We start from the raw sequence: 27,015 nt of genomic DNA on the forward strand, positions 1-27,015 counted from the left end.
GGACTTTTTTCTAGTTGCAGAGAGCGGGGGCTACTCTTTGTTGCGGTGCGCAGGCTTCTTATTGCGGTGGCTTCTCTTGTTGCAGAGCATGGGCTCTAGGCGTGCGGGCTCCAGTAGTTGTGGCATATGGGCTCAGTAGTTGCGGCTCGTGGGTTCTAGAGCGCAGGCTCAGTAGTGTGGCACAAGGACTTAGTTGCTCCACAGCATGTGGAATCTTCCTGGACCAGGGCTCAGACCCATGTCCCCTGTACTGGCAGGCTGATTCTTAACCACATTCTTAACCACCAGGGAGGTCCTCAACAAACATTTCTTGAGCGCCTACTATGTACTAGGCATTTTTTTGGCACTGGAGGTAAAGCAATAAACAAAATAAAGCACATGCTTTTTCCCATGGAGTTGACATTCCTTTGGAGGGTGACAAAACAATAAATGCCGACATAAATATGTCCTTTGTGTATTTGTCACTTATCTCCTTATCCTCATGGAGTTTTATTCTTGAATATTAATTTTATCACCAGCTACTTTACTGGGTTATCTTAATGTTTCTTATATTTTATTCAGTTTGTTTCATAGGATATGGGGGCATATAATCATACCACCTACAAATGACATTCACTTTGCCTTCTCCCTTCCTATTTGCATACCTCTGATTTGTCTTATTTAATACATTTGACTGTTATATCTTCAACACTGTTGATTCATAGTGGGGATTATAGAAATTCCTTTCTTATTCCTGGCTTAAATGAAAACTGTCTCATTTTATACAAACACAGTACTGACTTTTATTTATCATGTTAAGGAAGTACCCTTCAATTCCTATTTTATTAAGAATCTTTATCAAAAATGGGTAATGAATCTTATCAAAAGCCAAAAAGGCATCTATGGAGATGATCATTATTTTCTCCTTTGATTTATCACTGTGATAAATCACATTAAGAGTTTTATTGTTATTGAACTGTCCTTTCATTCCTGGAATAAACTATATTATGCTTATAAGGTGTCCCTAGTTTCTATTTGTTTACATATAATTTTGCATCAACATCAATAAATGAGATTGGTCCCAAGTTTTCTTTTTTGGATCTTGTTTTGTTCTGATTTGCTCAAAGTTATGCTGGTGTCATAAAAGCAATCAGTAGCTTTCCTTCTCTCTCTGCTCTAAACGATTTAAGTAACGTTGAAGTTACCTATTCCTTGAGGTTATGATATAATACACCTTGGAAATTATCTTGTTCTAGTGGGTTTGGTTTGGTAAGGGGAGGGATAACCTTTTACAACTTTCTCAATTTCTTCCATAGTAACTTATCTTCTTAGAGTTTCTGTCTTGGCTGGACTTGGTTTTTATAATTTATATTATAGCCTACAAAATTGTCTCTTTTATTCATGTTTTCAAATGTATTTAAGTAGAATTGAATCAAGTATCCTCTCATTTTCTTCTTCCATTTTTCCCTTGACCTAAGAATATCTCTATTATTCTCATGTCTTATAGGTGCTGTTTTCTTGATTAGGTTGGCTAATAGTTCTCCTGTTTCAGTGGTTCAAGAAACATATTAGTTTATTTATAAATAATTTGTTGGCCGATACTCCGTCTACTATGGAATAGGGAATCATACTTTCTACCCAAGGAGGCTGTTATTTGATGTCTGGAATAAAGCAACTCCAGCGTGACTACTAATCAATCCTTGTCATGTATTGTACTATTATTTATATTAAAATGCAACAAAGTTCCCTACTTAATTTGTGAACCTCCCAAAAATTACAGTTGATTAATACTTGAAGTTTTTTCTTCTTATTTCTAGAAAACATGATACCAAAAGTTTTCACTAGATCAGAATATTCCCTTCTCATGCTGACAATATAATAATAAATAGTATCAGTAATGCACATCTTCTCTTTGTTTTACATTCAGATAGAATTCAGAGTATTCGAGAAGCAGCATAGACTATATCAGAACTTTGTTTCAGGGCAAAGCATAAAAATCATGGACACAGAGAATTATGTCTATGTAGAGAACTCCTGTTTCAAAAGTTCAAAAAGCATGTTATTAAAAATATTGTATAACGAGTTTTAAACTGCACAGAGAAAATGTTAAAAGCAAAGCTATAAGAAGTATTGACATTTTTAATAATGCTAACAGTTTTTTGTAAAAAAAATTTTGTTTGGTTTAGAAGTAGTTTTAAATTCACATAAAAATTCTGAGTGTAGAATACAGAACATTGAATACCACTTACCCACATCGCTATTAACATTCTGCCCCATTTGCTGAGTGTATGTGTGTATGTGTGTGCATTGGTGAATGTGCGTTTCTGAACCATTTAAGACTAAGTTGCAAATATCATGCCCCTTTACCCCAAATATTTTGGTGTTTATTTCGTGTCACTACTTGTTTGGAGAAATATGTAAGCAGCTAGTTAGTTAAAGTTATAAAAGATACTTTCAGAGAAGCACTTAGAACCACCACCACAACAAAATACTTAAGAGGTCATCAAAAGAGATTTTATCTAAAATAAGAGAGAGTCAATACTCACCAATGATAAGGATCTGTTACAGGAATATTTCTGAGAGAGAGAAAAGCACTGGTTATTTGAAAATAGTGTTATCCAGAGATTAGGTGAAAATCAAAGTGGATATTCCACAATCAATATCATGTAATCCAACGTTCCACTTGATATCAGCAGAAAACAGTATATATGGGACTTCACTGGTGGCACAGTGGTTAAGAATCCACCTGCCAGTGCAAGGGGCATGGGTTCGAGCCCTGTTCCGGGAATATCCCACATGCCGCGGAACAACTAAACCCGTGCGCCACAACTACTGAGCCTGTGCTCTAGAGCCTACAAGCCACAACTACTGAAGCCTGCACGCCTAGAACCTGTGCTCTGCAACGAGAAGCCACTGCAGTGAGAAGCCTGCGCACCGCAACAAAGAGTAGTCCCCACTCTCTGCAACTAGAGAAAGCCTACATGCAGCAGCAAAGACCCAACACAGCCAAAAATAAATCAAATAAAAAATTAATAAATTTTTCAGAACACAATGATAAAAAATATATTAAAAAAAAAAAACAACAGTGTATACGACACAGCAAACAGAAAACAAATCCACACCATGAGGTGTGAATGACCATGGCTTACTGGCTGCCTTATTAACAAATATGCCTTGGGTCTCAGAAGCTTAGCACAATAAAAGTCTGTTTCTCACTTACATGATTTCCAGTGCATATGTTCCTGGATCGCAGATTTCCTGGGCAACTCTCCTCCACATAGTGGCTCATGGAACCAGGCTTCTCCCTGGTAGATCTCCATGCCCTAAGGCCAAGCTTGAAGTCCCCAGCTGGGTCCTCTGTTAACCAGCTGGCAGATAAAGTGCAAACAAAAGAATAGAGGATCATGCAAGAGGCTATGGGGCCAGCCCCGGGAGGTGTATTTATCACTTCCTCCTACAGTTAGTTGGCCGGAACTCAGTTTCAGGCCCCATTAATCGTAAGAGGCTGGAATACACACATGTTGTATTCTTGTGTGTCCAGGAATAAGGGAATGGTTTGGGGTCACACATATAGTAGATACTCTGCCCTTGATATTTCTAATATGTTGTCTGCACCTTGATGTGCACATCAGGGACATATAACTACCGATTACGTGAAAGTGTGAGATGAAATCTTTTTTGTAACATGATATTGTAATACGACTCATTTCAGGCTTTTGAGGTACATTCAACTACTGGTATATGTTTTAAAGTTCACAGGGTCTCCTCACATTTCCCTCCTCAGCCCAGTTTTCATGGGTAAAGAAACTTAGTGTTAAGTAATTGGCCCAAGTTCAATGAATGTGTGTGTGGACAGAAGGATGGACAATTTATGGTCCCCAGATATAAGAAATATGAATAAACATCAATGACAAGGTACCTCATGATAATGTGAGAAGTGTCATGCATGCCACAAGCTATACACCAAACAAGGACATTGTTGCACAGATGACCCTTAGTGTGAGAGAGTCAAGATGGTGGGAATACTTGTAGAGTTGTCACACCACTTAGAAGCAGCAAAAACAGAACTCAAATCTGTGTCTTCCGACTACAGTATCGGTGAGTTTTACATTATGCCAGTTTCCCCCTACTTTATGCAAAGAAAATTTTGATGGCTTTAGCTTAGATATGCAGGATTTATTTATTCACTTAGTAAGTATTTGTTGAGGACCTACTGTGTGCCTAGCACTGGTCTAGGTGCTAGAAATATGTCAGTAATGCAAACACAGTCCCTGCCTCAAGAAGCTTATCTCCTAGCGGGAAAATTAGGTAAAACACAAAGAAATATATGTTAGGGATAAGAATGAAGAAAAACTGAGAAAGCAGAGTAAAAGCAAGGAGAATGATAGGCAAGGAAGACAGTTTCTTTTAGAAAGAGTAGTCAGGGAAAGACATCTGTGCGAGGATCTAAAGAAAGCAAGGGAGCCAGCCTGTGTGGCTATCCAGGGAAGAGCATTTTAGGCAGAGGGAAGGGTCTGAGGCAGGACTGTGTTGGATGTGGACCAGCAACAGCAAGGAAGCTCCTGTGGCTGAGACTGCGTGGGGAAGAGATGTGATAGTAGATGAGGTCAGGCAGATTGTCAGGGCTGTAGGGAGGCAGATAATGTAGAGTCTCACGCAGCCATGGGCCATAGAAAGGACTTCAGATTCTACTTTTGAGTGATATGGGAAGCCTGTGGAGTGTTTGAGCAGAGGAGTGATGTGATATGAGATTTTAAGAGACTCGCTGTGGTGGCTGTGTTGAGAATAAACTGTGGGTAGACAGGGATGGAAGCAGGCAGACAAGTGTGTTGGCTTTCACAGCAATCCAAGTGAGAGATGAAGAGATTGGAGAAGGATGGTAGGAGTGGGGGCAATAAGAAAGGATTCTGAATATATCTCAAAGGAAAAGCCATGGGGTTTGCTGATGGATGGGGTGTGGGGTATTCAAGAAAGGAATCGAAGGCTGTAAAGTTTTGCCCCAAGCAACTGGAAGAAAAGAGTCGCCGTTTACTGACGAGTATGATGGATGGAAATACTCATGGGGGGCTTCAGGGGAAGTCAAGAGTCCAGTCTGGGACATGCCAAGCTTGGGATGCCTTTTAGCTTTCCAAGTGGTGATGGCTGGCTTGTGGAGGGTATTTAAAGATGGAGAGTGAATGAAAACACCTAGGGAATGAGCATAAGGAAAGAAGAGAAACGTTCTGAGGACTGAGGCCTGGGACGCTCCAACTTTAGAGTCATGAAGAGGAGTGAGCAGCAAAAGGCTAAAGCGTGCCTTACGAGAAGTCTTAGAAAGGAAGATGTTTCAGGATGGAAGGTGTGAGTAATTGTGTCAAGCGCTGGGTAAGATGGGGCTGAGAATTTAACACTGGATTTGGCAACAGGATCAGATGTTTGGGGTTCACATGACCTTTCACGTGAACTGGAGAAAACACTGAAAAGTTTTTTGATGTGACTAACTGGGGAGAAGTCAGCATCAGCGTTTTGGTCACTTGAAAACAAAGCCTCTTTCATATTTGAACCTGTAGAGTGCGTTTATTTGCGTGTACTGTGATATTATACATACTCCAAAGAAGGAAAGTATACTTTCTCCTTTCATAATTACCCTAGATTATCTTTATTTTCTGCCTTTCAACTCCTATGAGATCAACTTCTTATCACCAAAAGAACTAGCATTCCTATTTGCTCTGTGTCGAAGCTACTTCTGTGGTAGGTTCCAAAAGGAGGGGCAGTTATACTTCTTAATATTTTAGACCTCATTTCATTTAGGGCTTATGAAGGGGGCAGTGGCATTCATTGTATCCAGGAGATTTGTGGAGACAATTGACTTTTTCGACTTGTCATCATAAAAGTTCAAGTGCTATAAAAATACAAGTTTAAAAACTGCAGACTCTCTTTCATCCAAAAAATACCCCACTGTACCCTAACCCACACACACTTTCATACACATCAGTTAAATAGTCAACTTAAAATATCGATTTGTTTTATTTAAAAATATATCTGGGGCTTCCCTGGTGGTGCAGTTGTTGAGAGTCCGCCTGCCAATGCAGGGGACACGGGTTCGTGCCCAGGTCCGGGAAGATCCCACATGCCACGGAGTGGCTGGGCCCATGAGCCATGGCCTCTGAGCCTGCGTGTCCGGAGCCTGTGCTCCACAATGGAAGAGGCCACAACAGTGAGAGGCCTGCGTACCACACACACACATACACACACACACACACACACACACACACAAATATATATATATACATATATATATCTGTTGGTCATTTCTAAATATAAATGGAAGAATGGCAGAAGTTTATAGATGGTGAATCCAATCTACATGTGACAAGATATAACTTAGTTATTGTGATGTGGTATCTACCTTTTATTTGCCCTATTTACTAATTTGAGGATGCCTACATGCACAAAAAGGGTGTATTAAGATTTATATTCCCACATTCACCAGTATAAATATAAATAATTGCTCTAATGGAGATTTACAGAAATGCCAAATCAGAGAAACTACTGATTTTTAAAATACTAGCCAGTTTCCCTCAAATGCAAGGACTGTGTCTTCTTACTTTTTCCTCAGAGCTTGGCAGGTATATTCATTAAATTAATTTGTTCTGTTATGACATTAGGAGGAGAAGGACAGTCATAAAACAAAATTAGGAACATGCATGTGTGAGTCAAATAATGCACCTGAGTGTACAAAACTGGACAAAACTTTTTCTCCTGTCTAGGATTTTTTTTTTTTTGAATTTATTTATGGTACATTGGGTCTTCGTTGCTGTGCACGGGCTTTCTCTAGTTGTGGCGAGCGGGGGGCTACTCTTCTTTGTGGCACGCGGGTTTCTCATTGCGGTGGCTTCTCTTGTCGTGGAGCACAGGCTCTAGGAGCGCGGGCTTCAGTAGTTGTGTCTCGTGAGCTCTAGAGCGCAGGCTCAGTAGTTTTGGCGCACGGGCTTAGTTGCTCTGCGGCATGTGGGATCTTCGCGGATCATGGCTCAAACCCGTGTCCCCTGCGTTGGCAGGCGGGTTCTTAACCCCAGCACCACGAGGGAAGTGCCTGTCTAGGCTTTTAAAGCAACGTTAACATCCCTCTTTTCTCTTTGCTCACATACCAAACCTTTGCCTAAATGTCTTTCTTCCTCTTTATTCATTTCACAAGTGTCACAGTTGCTGTTCTAAATATGGGGACATCCCGTAAACAAAGTAAGCCCGTGTTCTTAAGGAGCTTACTTTAAATCTAATGGGTAGCAACGATGAATCCTATAAATTAACCCACTAACTGCGTGAGTTATATGGCTGTAAAACCTGTCATACTACATCTTCACTCAGAAGAAACATACAGGCTTCCTGGCATTAGATGATGAGAAGCTCATGTAACTAGAATCAGCATACCAGGTTTCTGGTATAATCTGTGCTACTAATTCACATGGCTACTTTAAATGTGTCACTTAAGTTCTCTGGCCACCAGTTCCCTGCTTATAAATTGAAAATCTGTAATATCCATATCATCTCAGAAACTCTACAGTTCTCAGTGTTTCTGAATCATGGGCTTATTTGGCTGTAATCGTGCATTCATTAGTTGGGGACCCCAGGAGAAAGGAGCTTTAAAGAGTAGTTTGTTTTTCATGTGATATCTGTAAATACATTTCCTGCCCCCTTCTAATCCACTGTGGTAATTTCCTTGAGCTCACAGACTAAAAGTTTGCTACCCTCATACAAAATTTGGCAGTAGCAGAATGTGGGATTTTGAGAAATGTCAGAGGAAAGAAGGAAAAAGTGAGGATGGTTATAGCCAACAATTCTGAAGCTACAGAAGGTTGATAACATTTACTGTGATGTAAAATATGTTCAATCAGTTCATGCAAATTATTTTTATGTGGGAGGAGAGAATATTAGGGTCTTTTCATTAAGACTTTTTAAAAAAGTTATAAACTCAATTCTAAAAATGACCAGTATACAATAAACTTACCAAGTAAGTTTCAAATTCCCCTGATTCTATAAATCTTAAAATTTAGTAACCAAAACACACACACACACACACACACATTCCTCACTATTTGCCACTATAGTGTAATAACTCATATATAGGAAGTTATGCTGATCATGTCAAAAATGTGCTCTGTCCCTAGAGTACTAGTTGCTTATGCATGAGAGCAGAAAGTTAAGCAAACTGAGTGCAATTAAAGTTCTGTGCAAGAGAATTCCGGTGTAAACTTAGAAAATCTTGTCGTGAAGACTGCTGAATCACAGCACCTGCATGTAGGCTCTTACTTGTTGAATAAATGAATGTAATCACCTACAGCATTACCCTGCTATAAAACATTATAAAGTCATGTTCATTTTTTCATATTTCAGAATATGCATGTAGACTTTTAATGAATATAAATTCTATCAAAAGAGCAAAGGAGGGCTTCCCTGGTGGCGCAGTGGCTGAGAGTCCGCCTGCCGATGCAGGGGACATGGGTTCGTGCCCCGGTCTGGGGAGATCCCACATGCCGCGGAGCGGCCGGACCCGTGAGCCACGGCCGCTGAGCCTGCGCATCCGCAGCCTGTGCTGCGCAACGGGAGAGGCCACAACAGTGACAGGCCCGCATACTGCAAAATAAAAAAAAATTAAAAAAGAGCAAAGGAAAATAATTGCAGTTATTATACCATATTAATGGGAATTATGCTAATTGCCCTAAAATTTAAAGAAAATGTATTGTTTTGCTTCTCCTTCCAATTAACATTATTTCACAATGTGTGGTACATTTATGCAGAATTTTGTAGTGCATTAGATAAATCAGTTTTACATTTCCAGTGGAGTGGGCTTTAATGAGCATTATAATACATGTCAGTTCAGAAACAGTTTTATGTTACAAAGCATCTTCTACTGGTAGACTGGGAAAAGTTGCACCAGAGAGGCACTTCCACTTAAAATATGGAATAAAATTTAGTGAGGGAAGCATAGATGAATCCATTTCAGCTAAATGGCTATAAATTTAGGATGAATATTACATTTTAGCTATATATATTTTTCATATGTTAAAAAACTACCCAGACCGCATATGCCAACAATCTAAAGTGAGTTTTGGGGCCTACTAAATCCCACATGGAATACCTTGCCTCTTGGCATATAAATCCCCACTCCTATATAAAGAAAATCCAGCGAAAATGAAAACATTCATACTATTAAGTACATTCATTAGATCGATATTTAGCTGAAGCTCACCTAACATCCATCATCCCAAGTGCCTGTAGATAAGTTCCTCTCTCTCAGGCCTGAGAATCTAGCTTATATAGGCCCATCCTTTCTTCTTCACCTCTGGATTCAAAGGAAAACTTGTAGGCCCTCTATTCAAAGGCACCAACTTCACCTTGCTCTTGAAGGAAGCCACTGCTGTCCACTCAGCGAACTGCTTCATTCATATCCTTTATCATGGACAGTGTAACTTTTTTTCTTTGGGCACTTTACCCTTAACCTATATACCTGCTGGAATTTAGCCCATACTTGAAGAACCTTTTCTTTTTTTCTTTTTTTTTTTAACATCTTTATTGGAGTATAATTGCTTTACAATGTTGTGTTAGTTTCTGCTGTATAACAAAGTGAATCAGCTGTACGTATACATACATCCCCGTATCCCCTCCCTCTTAAGTCTCCCTCCCACCCTCCCTATCCCACACCTCTAGGTGGTCACAAAGCACCGAGCTGATCTTCCTGTGCTATGCAGCTGTTTCCCACTAGCTATCTATTTTACATTTGGTGGTGTATATATGTCCATGCCACTCTCTCACTTCGTCCCAGCTTACCCTTCCCCCTCCCCGTGTCCTCAAGTCCATCCTCTACATCTGCGTCTTTATTCCTGTCCTGTCCCTAGGTTCTTCAGAACCTTTTTTTTTTAGATTCCATATATATGTGTTAGCATATGGTATTTATTTTTCTCTTTCTGACTTACTTCACTCTGTATGACAGTCTCTAGGTCCATCCACCTCACTACAAATAACTCAGTTTCATTTCTTTTTATGGCTTAGTAATAACCCATTGTATATATGTGACACACCTTCTTTATCCATTCATCTGTCTCTGGATACTTAGGGTTGCTTCCATGTCCTGGCTGTTGTAAATAGAGCTGCAATGAACATTGTGGTACATGACTCTTTCTGAATTATGGTTTTCTTAGGGTATATGCCCAGTAGTGGGATTGCTGGGTTGTATGGTAGTTCTGTTTTTAGTTTTTTAAGGAACCTCCATACTGTTCTCCATAGTGGCTGTATCAACTTACATTCCCACCAACAGTGCAAGAGGGTTCCCTTTTCTCCACACCCTCTCCAGCATTTATTGTTTCTAGATTTTTTGATGATGGCCATTCTGACTGGTGTGAGATGATATCTCATTGTAGTTTTGATGTGCATTTCTCTAATGATTAGTGATGTTGAGCACTGTTTCATGTGTTTGTTGGCAATCTGTATATCTTCTTTGGAGAAATGTCTATTTAGATCTTCTGCCCATTTTTGGATTGGGTTGTTTGTCTTTTTGATATTGAGCTGCATGAGCTGCTTGTATATTTTGGAGATTAATCCTTTGTCAGTTGCTTCATTTGCAAGTATTTTCTCCCATAAAGAACCTTTTCTTAATTCTACATTACCCTTCAGCCATGGCTCTCTCTTTTCTTTCATTCTGAGATAATTTGCTTGAAATACCATCCAAGTATGTGTCTACATATATCCCACCTTATTCCATAAATCATTTAAGACCATTATTCTTGGAGGAATCGGCCTTACTTAACATCTGTGCTTTCTCACCTTCCCTGAACCTCTTGACCTACTGCTTTCTGGCTTCCGTCCCCATCATGCTACCGAAAATGCTCTCATGTTCACAGTGGCTTCCTATTTGTCAGATGAATACTTCTCATTTCTTCCACAATCTCTCCCCCCTCCCCCAAGCTTCCAGGGCACCATTCTCTTCTAGCTGTCTTCCAATTCTTTGTTTCTTCTCAGACTCCTTTAATGAATCCTGTTTCTTTGTCCATCCCTCAAAAACTGAGATTTCCCAGATTTTGTGTCTTTTAACTCTTTTATAACTCTATAGCCTCAAAACTACCAGAGCCACCTACATGATCTTAATTGACTTTTATGGTTTTATGTCCCCTCTTAATGCCCTCCTGTGCTTCTCCATGACCTCTAGAGAACCAAGACCAATTCTTTATCTTATATACAAATCCTTCATCATTTGGTCCATACCAGCCTCTTTAGCTTCATGTCAGATTCTTCATTGCATAAATAGCATCTACCATGTTTCAGGCGCCATTTGAAATTCTATCATACAGCACTGTACAAAACAGATTTGAAATCCCTGCCTTCATGGAATTTATATTCTCCTAGCAACATGAAACTATTGTTTTATACTTCATGGTCATAGGAAATAATTTTTTCCTACATGAAAGATCCCTTCTCTTTTATGTTTTTTTTTCAAACTCCTATTTACCCTTGAGAGTTCAGATCACATGTTACTTCTTCCAGGATGACTCTCCAGCCTCCTACATTTCCCCAGGAAACCCTATAAATACAGCAGGTCAAGATTTTCTGTTAAGTCATGGCATTGGAGTTGCCATTATCCCTCTTAGGAATTTATCAGGAGAATCCCAAAAAGACACATTGTACCTTCCAGGTTGAAAGATGCTGTGCCCTTTAACCAATTATAAGTGGACTGCCTGCTAGTCCACCAGGTGGTCAGCTGATCTCTGTTAAGTGTCCATGAATCATTTTCCTGGCATAGTCAAGAGGACAATTTATTGCTCCAGACAGCCTTGCTCACATATATGGTGCAAAATGAGTAAATTTAGTATACTATTCTTATGGATTAAAACTCTGCTGTTAGCCTAATTATAATACGATTCTAAATATAGATACAAGTCCAGCAACACAATCATACTTTAACTTCTATTTTTTCATAAACTAAGGATCACCCTTTTAACAGAAGATACAGGCAATATGACATTACTTCCACATGTACATCTATTAGCATTTAGCTAATAGAGTTTAGCTATTTAGCAAATATGTTCTTGTCAGAAAAGTCTATTAAGTTCATGAGTTTGCTCACCAGTTTTGTTTGAAGCTACATACTTCCCAATAGTATACCTTAATAATACACGATTTCTTGTTCCCTCCTTTTCTCCTATGCGGATTTCCTCTTGTGGATCACCTTCCAACAAAGGTTGAAGTCTGTCTTATCCGCTCCTGTCTCCAGGGGTGTATTTGTACAGGGTCATTTTCAGGTTATATTATGAAAAAAAAGGCCTCAGGATCAGAGTTTGAAATAAAACTCATTTTAAATTTTATTTATAAGACCTGCATTGCAGGCTCAAAGAAAGCAAGTACTTGTCAGTCAATAGCTGGACTTGAATCACAGTTGTTCTCAACATAATCCGAATTATAGGCTTTCCCCAGCCTAAGGACCCTTTGAAGAATTGTTCTGTGTTCAACAAAGGGGAAAGGATCAAGGATGCCTCAGGGCAGTGGAAGGAAGGAGGACTTCGTCATCCTCAGTTAACAACTTGAGGAAGGCTATTAGAAGAGAGAGCCAGTAACATGCAGTGGAAGAAGTCACCATATTCAGTAAACCTTTAAGGATGCATAAAAGTGTTACAGTGATTGTCTGATGGAATAAGACATTAAGAATTTGGGACTTCTCTGGAGATCCAGTGGTTGGGACTTCGCCTTCCAATGCAGGGGGTGTGGGTTCGATCCCTGGTTGGGGAGCTAGGATCCCACATGCCTTGTGGCCAAGAAGCCAAAACATGAAGCAGAAGCAATATTGTAACAAATTCAATAAGGACTTTGAAAATGGTCCACATCAAAAAAAAAAAAAAAGTCATTAAAAAAAAGGACATTAAGTATCTGTTTCTTAGTTTTAATTTTAACCTCAAGAATACATGACTTGAATTTCTGTTTGTTATTAAGGCTACTTTTCTTCATTAGTTGTCATAACAACTGGGCCCTTACTGGCATTTAGCACCCAGAGGCCAGGAATGCTAAAACATACTGCTTTGAAGGATAGGCACACATGTCCAAAATTCTCATCCAAAGTTCCAAGTAGTAGTATCTCCTTTGAAGAATATCCCAACTCCCATAACCAGGGGTCTTCTCTGCCCTTGTTGCCTTGGTTCTCTTCTGTTCTGCCGCTGGCCGAGCTTGCTGCCTTCTCAGGTAACCTGAGAGCATCACCTTGCTCCTCAGAATGTGGATGAGGACCGCCATCCTCGTTACCTCTGAGACCAGGGAATTTTGCATCCCACCTCAAACCTACTGACTCCTATTCTGCATTTTAATAATATCTCCCAGGTGATTCATATTCAAATTAAAGTTTGCATCCTCAAATACAGAGGTCTGTGGAATGGTTGCTCCTGGTCTGGTGACAGAATCTCCTAATTTAATGGAAGAGATTTACACCAAATTAATAAAGACCTCCCCAAAGGCTCCTAAGAGAGCTTACTTCAACAAATGTCTCTGAACTGCGGGAGTTTATGAAAATCGGTTAATGACCCTTGTGAAGCACGTGTCTTGACACACTGAAAGACTGTCTGGGGAAAGCGCAGAAGGAAATGGTGAGCAGGTATACTCCCGAGACAGCCAGGCATGGAGAAGCAAAGTCATGCTTGAGGGTTCTCACACAAACCAAGAGATGCCTAGAATCTGTGCTGGCATCAGGAGGGACCAGGGCCCTCCCAGTTGCTCCTCTGTTTTACCCAAGCTGCCCCTGAAAGTCTCGATGAATAAGAAGACCCTTTTTGATATTTTTTGCTTGAGAACCTAGGATTTAAATTTACTCCAGAAGTTTGGGAAATTATTGATTAAAAACAGTAATTCAATTGATAGATGAAAAATGTGAAGTTTAGTTCACATATGTAACATAAAAATTGTTTATAAGTTGCGTATTTGTTAAAAAAAAGTACTAGCAAAAGAAACTCGTATCCACCTCTTGTAAAATGCTTAAACAACATTAACAGAGAAATAAAACCTTGTTCCTCAAGGCAGTGATCAGAAATTGTGCTTATCACTCCTGCCCTTTGAAAATCTTATGTTATGCTGTGAAATGGCTCTACATACCATATATAGTTAGACTTTAAATTGTCATTGTTGTATCAAAAGAGTAGCATGGTACTGTTAACTCCAAAATGTCTGAAAGTGCTTTAATTCAAAACAGCACTCTCAACTGTTAGGGAGAACTTAGCCGCTCTTCCTTGTCAGGCCTGAGAAGATGTGCACAGTGTTTGGTCTCATTCGTCCCAGTGCTGTTTCACTGAACCAAACTTAAAGGCATTTGTCAACTTGGGAAATTAATAAGGACCAGAAAAAAAGTATGTGTTGATTCAAGTGTATGCAGTTTACAAGCAGTTAATTTAGGCACGTGAAATACAGCCACGTGCAAATAATGGTTTTTCTGTGGATCACCAATCCCTGTTCACTAGGTATTGATGGATCCCTCAGCTCAGAATGGTGGGTCTCCTCTAAATCTGTGTCTGGAATCCCAGCTTTCTTTTGATGTCCTGTCCACTTCTCTCAGAATCCAGGCACCCTCTCTAAAGAAGACTGCAGTGTGGCCCCTGTGGATGTCCCTCTCTTTGGGTCGAGTTCTTATAAGAGGTTTATTCCCAAGGAGCCTGCTTGTCATTGTCTCTTCCTATTAGGAGCCTGGCTCACTGGTTCTCAAACAAACATATAAAAGGAAAAAGACATCGTACCACTCATTGGCAGGGTGATCTGGAGGTGTCCTAGCAGAACACTAGGGTTACCTCCTCCTGACCTAGCACAAGGCCACACCAGAGCACTCAGCCATTGGTCCACCGTCTGCACAGAGCCCCGCCTCCAGTTTCTTCCCCAGCTAGAGTGAAGGAAACCCCACCAAAGCCTGGTTTCCTTTCAGTGCAGTGGTGTTGGGAGGTAACCCAGTATAGCTGTTAGGAGCACAGGCCCTGAGCTCAAATGTGGGTCTTACCTTGACTTGTGTGATCTTGGACATGTTCCTTCAAGATCTCCAAAGCTTGGTTTTCTCACCTGTAAAATGTAGCAACTCGTGTGTTTGTTGTGAGGATTAAACAAGAAAATCCACATAAAGTACTTGTCACACACAGTGCCTGACACAGAAGACCTAGTCGCTAAATATTGGCCAGTGTTGGAAGTTAGAGTCGAGCCCCTATTTGTTCCCCTGTTCCACTCCTTTCCTTTAGAATTCGGAGATAATTTGCAAAATACAGGTGACGGTGGTTTGTATGGTAGATCAGAAACTACCAGACATATTCTTCTCGGAAGGGTCATGTTCTAGCCTCAATTGATTGGCCCTGGCAGAGGTCCCTTACGGGCACAGCATTCTAGGTGGTTCTTCTTCCTAGAAGATGCTTTTTTATAATCCAGTGTATTAAGTGAGTTTATACAGAGCCTTGAGAAATACATTATATCTACCCTTCAGAACTGGTTGCTTATAAAGAAATTGCCATGAATAACAAAGACCTCAGCTTTAGAGGCTTTCATTTGGGGCATAGAGATTGTTTTCTTTTTACATTTTAATCTCATACACATTATATGTAATAAGGAGTGTGAGTTTCTTTTCTTCCTCATGAATACAGTTCTGTTTTTACTGAGTTCAAGTTAAAGATTTGTACATCTACTGATATTCTGAATAACATGTATTTTATATGCAAACACTCAGAATCCCCAGGTTTTAAATTGTCTGCATCTGAAAATATTCTAAAATGCTGATTAAAAGCATTGAGTCTCTGTTGTTGATGTTCTCCCCTTTGGTTGAAAGTCTTATAAAATTGATTCCTAAGGAGCCTGTTCTGTCATTGCCCCTTCCTGTTAGAACTTTGCTCACTGGCTCCCCAGTTCTAACTCAAAAACCTAAAACAGGCATTCTGGAGGTGGCAGTTCACAGCTCTTTGTTAGTATCCTTAACGTGCTCAGAAATTCTGCTTCACTGGGTCCAGAATTTGTATTGTCTGTAAACTCCGGGCCCAAGGTGATTCTGATGCAGGTGGTCTAAGAAGCGCAACTGTAGAAACAAAGATCTAGGCCAGGAGTCAGCAAACTGTGACCCACCAGCCAAATTCGGCCCACCATCTGCTTTTGTATGCCTCTTGAGCTAAGAATAGCTTTTGAATTTTTTCCAGCTTTATTGAGGTATAATTTCCATATAACATTGTGTGACTTTAAGATGTACAACATTGTGATTTTATATAGGTATATATTGCAAAGCGATCACTACAGTAAGTTTCCTTAAATCCAGTTTTTGCATTTTTAAATGATAAAAAATGTCAAAATAAGAATACTATTTTTGACAGGTGAAAATTATATGCAGTTCAGATTTCAACGTCCATAAAATTTTGTTGGAACATAGACACACTCATTTGTTTATGTACTGTCTATTACCACTTTCCTGCTAAGGTGGCAGAGTTGAGTCGTAGCAACAAAGACCACATAGCCTGCAAAGCCTGAAATATTTATTACCTGGCCATTTGGCCATTTACCAACCAAGTTGGCCAGCCTCTGATCTAGGTATTCTCAGTGACTAGTGATGCTTCTTCTTAAGGATTTTTAAAAGCACCTGAGTAAGGGCTTCCCTGGTGGCACAGTGGTTGAGAGTCCGCCTGCCGATGCAGCGGACACGGGTTCGTGCCCCGGTCCGGGAAGATCCCACATGCCGCGGAGCGGCTGGGCCCGTGAGCCATGGCTGCTGAGCCTGCGCGTCCGGACCCTGTGCTCTACAACAGGAGAGACCACAACAGTGAGAGGTCCGCGTACCGCAAAAAAAAAAAAAAAAAAAAAAGGACCTAAGTAAGAAGTTGTTGCAGTGCTTCTTTGGCACACCTTCCATAGGGAGCAGTGGGGCAGGGGGAGTGCCGAGTGAGAGGTGGAGGGAGGATTAGTCGGGCTTTGCACATCACATGAAAGAGGAAATGGTATCTACCTGTGAAGACTACCTCATTTCATTCACTAAGGAGATGGACTTAATACACACAGAGCAACCAAGAAATAATAGAAGAGAGTGTATATTTACTTAAAATATACATCCTGTGATACAAATAAAAGCAAGAGGATTTCAGAAAAGAAGTACCTGAAGGTGGATAAGGATTTAAGGTTAAAAGGATGGCGAAAGGGGAAAGGGACTTCGCACACTGAATAGCTTTGTGAGCCATGAGACCTTAGAGATGAGAAAGCCTGCGGCCACTTGGAGAGATTTTTGGGGATCAGCCCAGCTCCAGTGAAAGTTCATGCTGGGAAGTAATGGGAGATAATGTTGGGTCAGTGAAGTAGAGACAAAGCCTGTAGGGCCTTACTGATCCAGCAAGAGAGTCAAGACTTGCTCTGATGGGAAATGATGAGTAAATGAAGATGCTTCATCAGGGAATTATGTGATGAACATGTGTTAGGAAAATGGCTCTGGCGACAGTGTGGAATTAGATTTAGAAAAAAGAAAAAAGTAGCTAAGAAGTCTTTTTTTAGTTTTAAATGAATATTCAGAGAATTATGCTTTTATAGCCCTTTTTACACCAACTCTACAAGAAAAGAATAAGAACACCGAAACTGTGCAGAGAGGTGGAAGCCTTAAATAGACTTATGCCCTAAACTTTTCTTAAAGATCTTTAAAGTCTCTCTTTTTAATAATACTGTCCCACAAAATATCTATGATCAGACTGAAGTCTGACTTTAAAACCCATGCATTTGACCATCCCTCTCCAGGCCCTGCAATTATTGGCATTTGCATCTCCTTATTTACAGAAGACTCAGTTCTCTCATCCTACAGCCTTGTTGTGTAAACATCCAGTGAAATTCCTGTTCTGATAAAAGTCTCATCCTGACTGTACGTTTAATTAACACTTTTTCCCTTGAGAAGCCTTTCGTATGTTTGTAAACCTCACAGAGGAAGACACACAAGCTTTTTTTTTTTTTTTAATTGTTTTACCTGGCAGGAAAAGGTAGTTACCTCTAAAGTTTATAATGGCAGCTAGTCAAAGGCAGAATGTGATATTACACAGTAGTTTAACAGGGGAAGTATAATTTCAGTGGTGGGAGACATTCATGTAGGCAGAAGCAATTACCCAAGTTGGACTTTGGCCAGAATATCTGAATTAACTGAAAAAGCTCTCATTCCCTGGCAGTGGCATCGGATCACTAATGAGCATGGATGTGAAGTTCCAGCTTTAAGTTGGTAAAAGGCTCAGGTATAAAGTTTAAATACAGACAACAATGCCTTGTATTTTGTCTATAAGCAATGAATTTACCTACCATACCAAAGTCTCTGAGAGAAGTTCTTGCTACCCCTTCTTCTTTTTTTCTTTTTTTTTTTTTTTTTAAATACATAGTACACTTCCTCTTGTTGTTCTCTGACAGTTAAACTCAATGCCTGGGGCCAGGAAGGACCTCGACACTGGACGATGCTAGGGGGCACCATTCACATAGAATCTATGTCCTAGACCTGTGGGTGCTACTCAAAGAGTAGCCCATGGGTCAGTATCATCCAGAAACTGTTGTCACCAGTGCTCAAAAAAAGATGTAAGACACTGAAAGTAAGCATTTAAAACTTTTATAGCAAACTAACTCAAGTCATTTTATGTCTGTTGAAGCAATGTTTTTTTTTAATTGGGGCTTGTATTTTTTAATTTTAATTTTCTAGTCATGTTTTCAAGTGTTCGCTTTTGGTGGAGTAGACTCTTCTTTTTACTGGTCATTTGTCAGAGATATTTGAGAAGCGCTGTCTTATGTGAACGGTGCCCCCGGGATTTGTGCAGTGTGGCTGCAGGTGTGGAAACCAAGATCTGCCATCGGACACTCAAAGAACTAAAAACAATTTAATTTCCCTAGAAATATTTTAATCACGTGGAGGGGAGGTGGACTCTGATAAAATGAAGCCCTTGCCCAGAATGCTTTGTAGATCAGGGTGTTTGGGAAGAAATTAGCCTCTCTCTAGCCAGCGTTCATCAAATATGATTTGGTTTTGAAGCAATCTTACCCCAGCCAATTAGTCAGGCTGTTTCACTTTAGGAATTATGCCCTAAAATAACTCTTACTTCTAAAACTCTGAGGGGCAGAGAGATGAACACTGGAGCCAGATACATAGTAAGCACTCAAAAACTGTTTTTTAGTAAGTATTATTTTTATAAATGCTGAGACAAGTTGTGTGGAAAGGGCCTTTAGCAGACAGCTATCTAGATTGAGTCTGCTGATCGTAAACAGAGGCATAGTGGTCCTAGCAATGGACTGACAGACAAGCCTCCTGGTGTGGGTAAATGAAAAGTTGAAATCTCAGGAAATAGCGGGGAAAGAATTCAAGCTGGAGGTCTGCCGCAGCCTGACAACCGGTTTCTGGGTGAGTAGTCAGGATTGAGTCTTAGAGTAGTAGTAGAGCATCCCAAAAAGGACTCCAGGGAAGCTGTGCTCAGAAGTACAAGCTGGCCGGTCATTTGTTTCCAGGACATCTGCTGGGCCTGGGCCAGCTGAGCTGGTTCTGAGTGAATTAGAAGTGAGCAGAGAAGAAGGAGAGAAGGAGCCAGGCCCAGGGGCTTTTTACCCAGCTGGAGATAACAGACGAGGATCTGGGCAATGTATGGGCAGGACTGGCAGGTGTGGTGACTTGAACCTCAGTCACAGGCAGACAGCTAGTAAATTTCCAGAAACTTACTCACCAAGAGGCTTTGACTCTTTGGAATTGAGACTTTTGAAATAAGGCAAAAGTAGGAGAACTATGCAATTATTTACTGGTACACTTCCACCCAAAAAAACATACTGGATGAAATAAAGCCAAAAAGAGCTTTTATGGCTCTTTCTGTAAAATGTAAAGGATTATGAAGAATAATGAGTGGAGATCTCTCTCTGTAGTCCACACAACATAATAGCTCACCTGAGGAGTCATCTCTGGGTGAAAACTTTCCTTTTAATTGTTTTAAGGAAACAGTATTTCTTTTGCTCCTGCATAAACTACACTGTTCATTGCTCCTGTACGCCACCCCACCCCCAGGTGAAGCAGATCAGTCCAAAACCATAAACATACCAACTGAACAAACTCTTCTATTTCACAATGAAATCTGTGTACTCTTTCTTCTGCAGTAATTGAGAATGAAAGTGTTCCTGTAACATTGCCTTTGACTCAGGCAATCTGGGGCTTTACATGATTTTAATCCAAGGGATGGTAAACGTACGGAGGGCAATTGCTTTTGCACATCAGTTGTACCAAGTCTTTGTCAGCCTAAAAGACATGGGGGCAATTTTGTTTTATTTATTTACTTAGTTTTATTTATTTATTTGGCTGCAGTGGGTCTTAGTTGCAGCACGCAGGATCTTCATTGTGGCATGTGGGATCTTTCATTGCGGTGCCCAGGCTTCTCTATTTGCAGCACGTGGGCTTCTCTCTAGTTGTGGCACATGGGCTCAGCACTTGCAGCATGTGGGCTCTCTAGCTGTGGCACGTGGGCTCTCTAGTTGTGGCACGCAGGCTCAGTTGCCCTGCGGCATGTGGGATCTTAGTTCCCCGACCAGGGATCAAACCCACATCCACTGCTTTGGAAGGTGGATTCTTAACCACTAGACCACCAGGGAAGTCCACAGTTTTGTTTTAAAATAGTGTCCTAAATGCTTGGAAAAATAAGTGGCTCTGATAAGAACAGACTTAATAATGATGACACATATAACAGTGATATACTCATCCAGTCCCTTCCCAGTTATGGATTCAAAAATGCACAAGTACTGTGCTAGGTTCCTACTGGCTTTTATACCATAAATTTATCTGTTCTCATCATAATGCAGAAAATAAGAAAGAAGGGTAATATAGAATACTAGCCATAAATCATAAAAAAAGAGAGACTTGTGGCATTAACACTCAATGGTTTTGGTGAAGTAAATTATCTCATTGGGTCCTTATCAATATTTTAATGGTGGTCTTTGATAATTTAGCATATTTATTAATATTTTAATATTGTTTTAAAATTATTAGTTAATATTTCTTTAAACTATTTGAGAGTATACTCTTTAAATTCTCTGTTAATAGTTTTTCAAAGTCTCAGAACTTTTGAAAGTTACCCTCTAAATTGGATGTGGTACCACCATTTATAACTTCCTTCTTTATAAGTACTTTCAGAAAAGAGTTCCTATTTCCAGAAATTTCAAAGCCGATTCTTTTAAAAAACACATCTCTGAATGGCTCTCCAGACTTACAGATCGAGTATGTGAGCATATTTTTTTCTTTTCCTTTTTTTTCAGTACAGAAGGCTCTTTTTTTTTTTTACATCTTTATTGGAGTATAATCGCTTTACAATGTTGTTAGTTTCTGCTGTATAACAAAGTGAATCAGCTATATGTATACATATATCCCCCATCCCCTCCCTCTTGCATCTCCCTATCCCACCCCTCTAGGTGGTCACAAAGTACTGAGCTGATCTCCCTGTGCTATGCAGCTGCTTCCCACTAGCTATCTATTTTACATTTGGTAGTGTATATGTCAGTGCCACTCTCTCACTTTGTCCCAGCTTACACTTCCCACTCCCCGTGTCTTCACGTCCATTCTCTATGTCTGTGTCTTTATTCCTGTCCTGCCCCTAGGTTCATCAGAACCTGTTTTTTTTTATTTTTTAGATTCCATATATACGTGTTAGCATACGGTATTTGTTTTTCTCTTTCTGACTTACTTCACTCTGTATGACAGTCTATAGGTCCATCCACCTCACTACAAATAACTCAATTTCATTTCTTTTTATGGCTGAGTAATATTCCATTGTATATATGTGCCACATCTTCTTTATCCATTCGTTGTACAGAAGACTCTTGAAAGTGGAGAGCATTTTACCTGAAGGTGAAATAACAAATGGTCTAGGGAACAGAGTGAGAAAACATACATGTTTTTCTAATGTTCCTAAAGGAAGAATGATGTAATGAAAAAAATATAGGCTGAGGACTCATAAGTCCTAAAAAAATTGAAGCTCCCAGCTGTGGCAGCTGCTCACCCAGAGACACTGTGGAACAGGCAAAGAAGGGGAGGCCCATCTACTTCACCTCCTTGACTCTCCAGACAGTGATTAGGTTACTGACGATCTGCAAAAATATCGACATTTGTGTTGTTCATGATCATGTTTCACAGGCTTTGTTCTTGTCTGATTATTTTCTGATTATTTCTTCAGTCCAGGGTAAGAATATGATCTGTGCACTCAAAAGACTTACATTATTGTATTCTAGTCAGCACAGAATAGACTGTGGTACCTGACAGACACAGTGCTCTGATTTCATCATACCCTCTGTACTGACTAGAAGGAAACCTATGAGTCCTTTCTCTGAGTTTGAATGACAGCCTTGATATGGTCTTTCTTATGTCCTTGTTCAAAAGAAGGAACGATTAGAGAGGGCAAGAATAGAGGAAAGGAGTGAATATTTAGAGGTCATTTACAGTAGTGTAGGCAAGAAGTTATGAGGCTTTGGAGTTCTGAATCCAGTAGTAGGAGCGAGGATGGAAAGAATACATGAGTACAGGAGATCCCAGGGATATGGAACCTTCGGGACTGATGGAATGTGAAGGAGGGAGGAGAAGCCTAATTTGGGATGAGCCCAAGGTTTCCAGCTTAGGCAACCGGGTGATTGCTCGTGCCTTTTATAGATTCAGGGTCTGTCAAAGGTAAAGGAAGCTTTAGAGGGAAGAGACTGCATGTTTGGTTGTAGCCCTATAGAATGGTCAGTGCAGATACAGACGGACGTGTGGGCTTGGCCTCCGGGGAAGGATGGGCTGATTTAGAAATCGTAAAGAGTAGGAGAAGCCCTGCGGGTAAATAAGCTCACCTCGAGGGAGTGTGTCAGTGAGAGGAGAAAAGGGGGCGAGGACACAGGAAGCGGGTGTAGAAGATGCAGCAACATCACCTGTTACCTTGTCTTAGCGAGTAAGCTGTCTAGACCGACAGTGCTGGGCCTGCAGGTTTCGTCTGATGACTGTTGGTTTAATGGTGAATAAGTAAATGAACGAGTGAGTGAGCCGTTGAGTGAGAAACAAGGGACACACGGGGCTGAGGAGTGTTGATAGTAGAGGTCAGGATGAGAAAGACACCACTACAAATTATTCTCAGGCAGACAGAAGCTAAAGCCATGAGCGTGAAGGAGAGCCCAAGGGAACAAGTGTAAAGTGAGAAAATAAGGACCTAGGAGTGAACCCTGATCTCATTAAAAAGGCAGACGCTGCAGGTTCTCCACGCTCCTCTGTAGGACATCAGTCATCGTTAGAGCGGCCCGTCAGCAGGAGCAGTGGCTGAAGTCACAGTTTGACTTTCATCCACACGAAAGGAGGCTGATGTTCTAGTTCCCCTTCGTGTGGGAGGCGGATGAGGACAGAGGAGGCATGAAATGTCGGCTGTGATGAAGTACCAGATTCTGCAGGAGCGCCTCGTACCATAAAGCGTGGTTCTCCACTGGTTAATTCCAGTAGAAAAAAATCTAGATGCAGCCTATCCAGTCGCCACTGAAGCAGAATCCGAGGTGAGCGTCAGCCCACCGCACTACTGCGTCTTCAGAAAGCAAATCAGACCCACCTGAGTTCCTAGGTGGGGCCGGTGACACAAACGTGCTTTATCTGTCATGTGCAGGTGACAGAAAGTGGCTCACACTCTTTCAAACCCTGTGTATCTTTAGGTAGTGAGGTCGTTAGAAACCTGAAACCTTCCATCTTTTGTAGGTATCTCTTTTTAAAGTGACTTAAAGATAATGGGAAATTACTCAAAAATAAGCTGACAACTGAATGGAATTCTATTCAACTGAAAAGTATTTATCGTGGGAGCACTAAGAATTAATTCTTAAAAATAAAGGTAGTTTTACCAGTGCAAAATGTGGCCCCTGTCTTCACTCATTTCCTTAAGATTAAAATCAAAGCAAATCATGGTTTTATTTAGCTTAGAGGTCAACTATTGAGAGGAGAGTTTAAGAGCTGATTTACCCCCTTCTTGGAAAGATCTGTGTCACTTCTGCAGCTCAGGCACATCTAGCGGTTAAGTCGTCAGCTCTGTGATGATTCGGTGAGACGCACTCTGTCCACATCTGGGAAATGAGAAATCAGGTGGCTGGAGAGTCCCCTCTGGCTCCAACATGCTATCAACTTATAATACAGGTGTCAGGGCCCAAGCATGGCAACTGCTGACAGCGCGAGAGTCTTCCTTTCATTCTGTCATCTCTGAAATAGGATGATAACTTTATGGAGTTGTGAAGGGCTTTGTTCTCTGCCCAGCACATCTAGCTTCTTCAGTTCCAGATATCTTTGTCTCTCCTGCCCTTACCAGTTATCCCAACCTACCCATGTGGGACTTCACAGGGTCTCTAATTGAGTTAACTTTCTTTCCTAAGCAGAACGGCACCTTGGGGGTGATGCCCCTTCTGGTGGTGTCTCTAAGGTGCAAAGAAATACATACTAGGTCATGATGTACCTAGTAACTCTTCCTCCATTCCTATAGCCCCCAGTGTCATGCATCCTCAGGTGGTCACTGCTGCTGGTCGTTTCTGTCCCATTTGACTGTAAAACCAATAAGTAATGCCCAAATAGATATTGCAAGTCTACTTGCTGATCTAGAAGATCTTAGGACAAGATCATAGCAATTAACTAGTCTACTGATTGCATAATAATCTGTCATTGTGCTAAGACAGACTGTTGGAAAAAACTCTAGGCTTGGAGTCAGGATGTGGGTGAGTCTTGGTTCTGCCACCTCCCTCTTGCATGCCTGTAGGCAGGACACCATCAGAACGTGTGTCGTCTGTACGATGCTTGTAATCATTCCTTCCTGTCTTCTTCACAGGGATTTCATAAGGAATATATGACAATATACCCCAAACTACCATTTAAATGATAAACTGCTAAAGAAATAAGATTTTTCTCAGAAATTAAATTTTTTTAGTGTTAGTAAAAATGCACTTTGACATTTTTTAAAATTACTTCACCAAATATTTAGTGACCACCTGCTATATGCTAGATACTGTGCTAGGAACTGGAGAATCAAGAAGGAACAAAAATACAGATACGACCCCTGCCGTCAGGGGAATTTTAAACACCTGGGGGAGAGAGAAGCTATATTCTATTATCACAAGAAGCTATATTCTTTACCCATTAGTGATCTTGGCCGTGGAAATGGGAGGAAAGAGGAGTGTTGAGAGGTTCATGGAGCTGTGAGCCTCTAGTTACGGGATGTGGCTTAGAGAGGTCCAGGATGCCTTGCCTAAGAAGGGACCCTGGAAACAAGATCTAAACAATAAACAGGGGTAAACCAAGTGCTGAGGGTAGGGAAGCAGGTTCAAATACCTCATGGTGAGAGGGAGCCTGGACGGTCTGAGGGACTAAAAGAAGGTCTCTGACAGTAAAGTAGAGAAAGCAAAGCAGGTGAGAGTCCAGAGCAAGGCAAGTCTAGAAAGATGGTTGGGAAACAGACAGGCTCTATACTGGATTTTCACTTTGTTCTTTCCAGCGCCAGCAAGTTGATTACAGAGTTTTAAGTATAGGAGCAACATGATAGGATTTAGGCTCTGAAAAAGATTACTGTGACTACATTGTGTGTAACGGAACCAACTGAAAGGAGATTGGCAGCAGTGACTTAACGGTAGTTTGGACTCAGATGCATCATTGGAGGTGAGAATTGAGGAATATTTAGGAATAACCACAGGACTTGAAATCAAGTTGAATTGCAGTGGTGTAAGTCGAGATGTATTTAATATTATACTTATTCTTTGAATCAACAGTTCGAATCATGTCCCAGGGTAAATGGTGATATTTTCCTCATCAAGACATTATGACAGATGAATTATACTTTTTTCCCCACTTGATGTAATGACTATTTTCCTCCAAGGCTTTTTTTTTTTCCGGTTTTATTGAGGTATAATTGACAAATGAAATTATATGTCATGGTGATTTGATATTGTGAAAAGGTTTCTCACATCTAGTTAATTAACACATCCATAGTTGTTAACACTGTACTGTGTAATGAAATTTGCTAAGAGGACTTAAATATTCTCACCAACACCCCCCAAATTACACTTGTCTGAACATTGACACTATGACCAAGCACTGACGCTATTGACCACTGTTTGCCTTTGATCCCTTTTGTATTTTACAGTTAATACTATGACTATTTCATTTTTATGTATCAGTGAGAAAAATTAGCATGTTTACTTGAAATATGTAGCAGAATGACAAAGCTAATGCCTATAACTGCTGTGCCTTTGAAGTTTATCCCAGTCTTATTCATAATGTTAATTGGAGAATTCTCCCATTAACCAAAGGCAGTCCACATGCTGTGTATTTTGAAAGGGCAAATCTGTGAAAGAATTGTACTTCATTTAGGAAATCTCGTTCAGCGCTGATATTAATAAAAATAGTCTCCACCGTAAAGCAGGGTGGCAAATACATGGCCCACAGGCTCACATGCCACCCCTCCATCCTCCCATTTCCATGTCTGGGTTGCTCATTGATAAAGGTTTGATTTCCTACTGAGGCTGTTGAGAATCCTCCTCAGCCCAACTCTGTAGGCAGCCAGTTGATCAGAGCTGGCATGAGAGTTGGAACTCATTTGTCATCCCCATGTTAACGCTATGTAAATCCTCTGTTCCCAAAAAAATAGTCTAAGGGCATATTTATTTAGGTTTTCCTGCCACCACAGATAAGGTTCTCCGGTTTTCGTCAACAAGATCTGCTGTTCCTTGTCTTAGCTCACCTGAGCTCACAGGCAGTTGTGGATGTTTCCAGTCAACTGACAGTCCTGCCTCAAGCACCAGCATCTCTTATTCTCTGCCGCAGAAATTTCTGTGGCACTACAGGTGCTTCCTCAGCCTTAAGCAGGGACAACCTACAAAAGTGGGAAAGTTAACATTGGGAAAGCAATACTCAGTGGGGAGCAATCCCTTTCCCCAGTGGGAGAGGAGAGTCAGAACATGAAGACCCTGACCTCGCCATTCCACAGGAGGAGAGTTCTGATGTGTGCTCCCCGAGGCTTCTCAGAAGATCCACATGGGCAGTCCCAGGTGCTCACAGTGATTATCCGCTCC

At 40.7% G+C, this 27,015-nt stretch overlaps 1 protein-coding gene and 1 long non-coding RNA gene across 2 annotated transcripts in view; both read left to right on the forward strand.

Moving 5' to 3' along the window:
- MAGI2 (membrane associated guanylate kinase, WW and PDZ domain containing 2) overlaps window positions 1-27,015 on the forward strand; it is a 610,224-nt gene that overhangs the window by 388,464 nt on the left and 194,745 nt on the right. The window lies entirely within an intron of this gene.
- LOC113629424 (uncharacterized) lies at window positions 6,933-26,210 on the forward strand. Its single transcript, XR_003436534.1, has 4 exons — window positions 6,933-7,056; window positions 13,575-13,580; window positions 14,905-14,908; window positions 26,200-26,210. It is a non-coding gene; the product is annotated as an uncharacterized LOC113629424 (long non-coding RNA).

Source organism: Aethalodelphis obliquidens, unplaced genomic scaffold (assembly GCF_003676395.1).
Source record: "Aethalodelphis obliquidens isolate GAN/ISIS:26980383/991018 unplaced genomic scaffold, ASM367639v1 scaffold27, whole genome shotgun sequence".
In the NCBI taxonomy this organism is placed as follows: domain Eukaryota; kingdom Metazoa; phylum Chordata; class Mammalia; order Artiodactyla; family Delphinidae; genus Aethalodelphis; species Aethalodelphis obliquidens.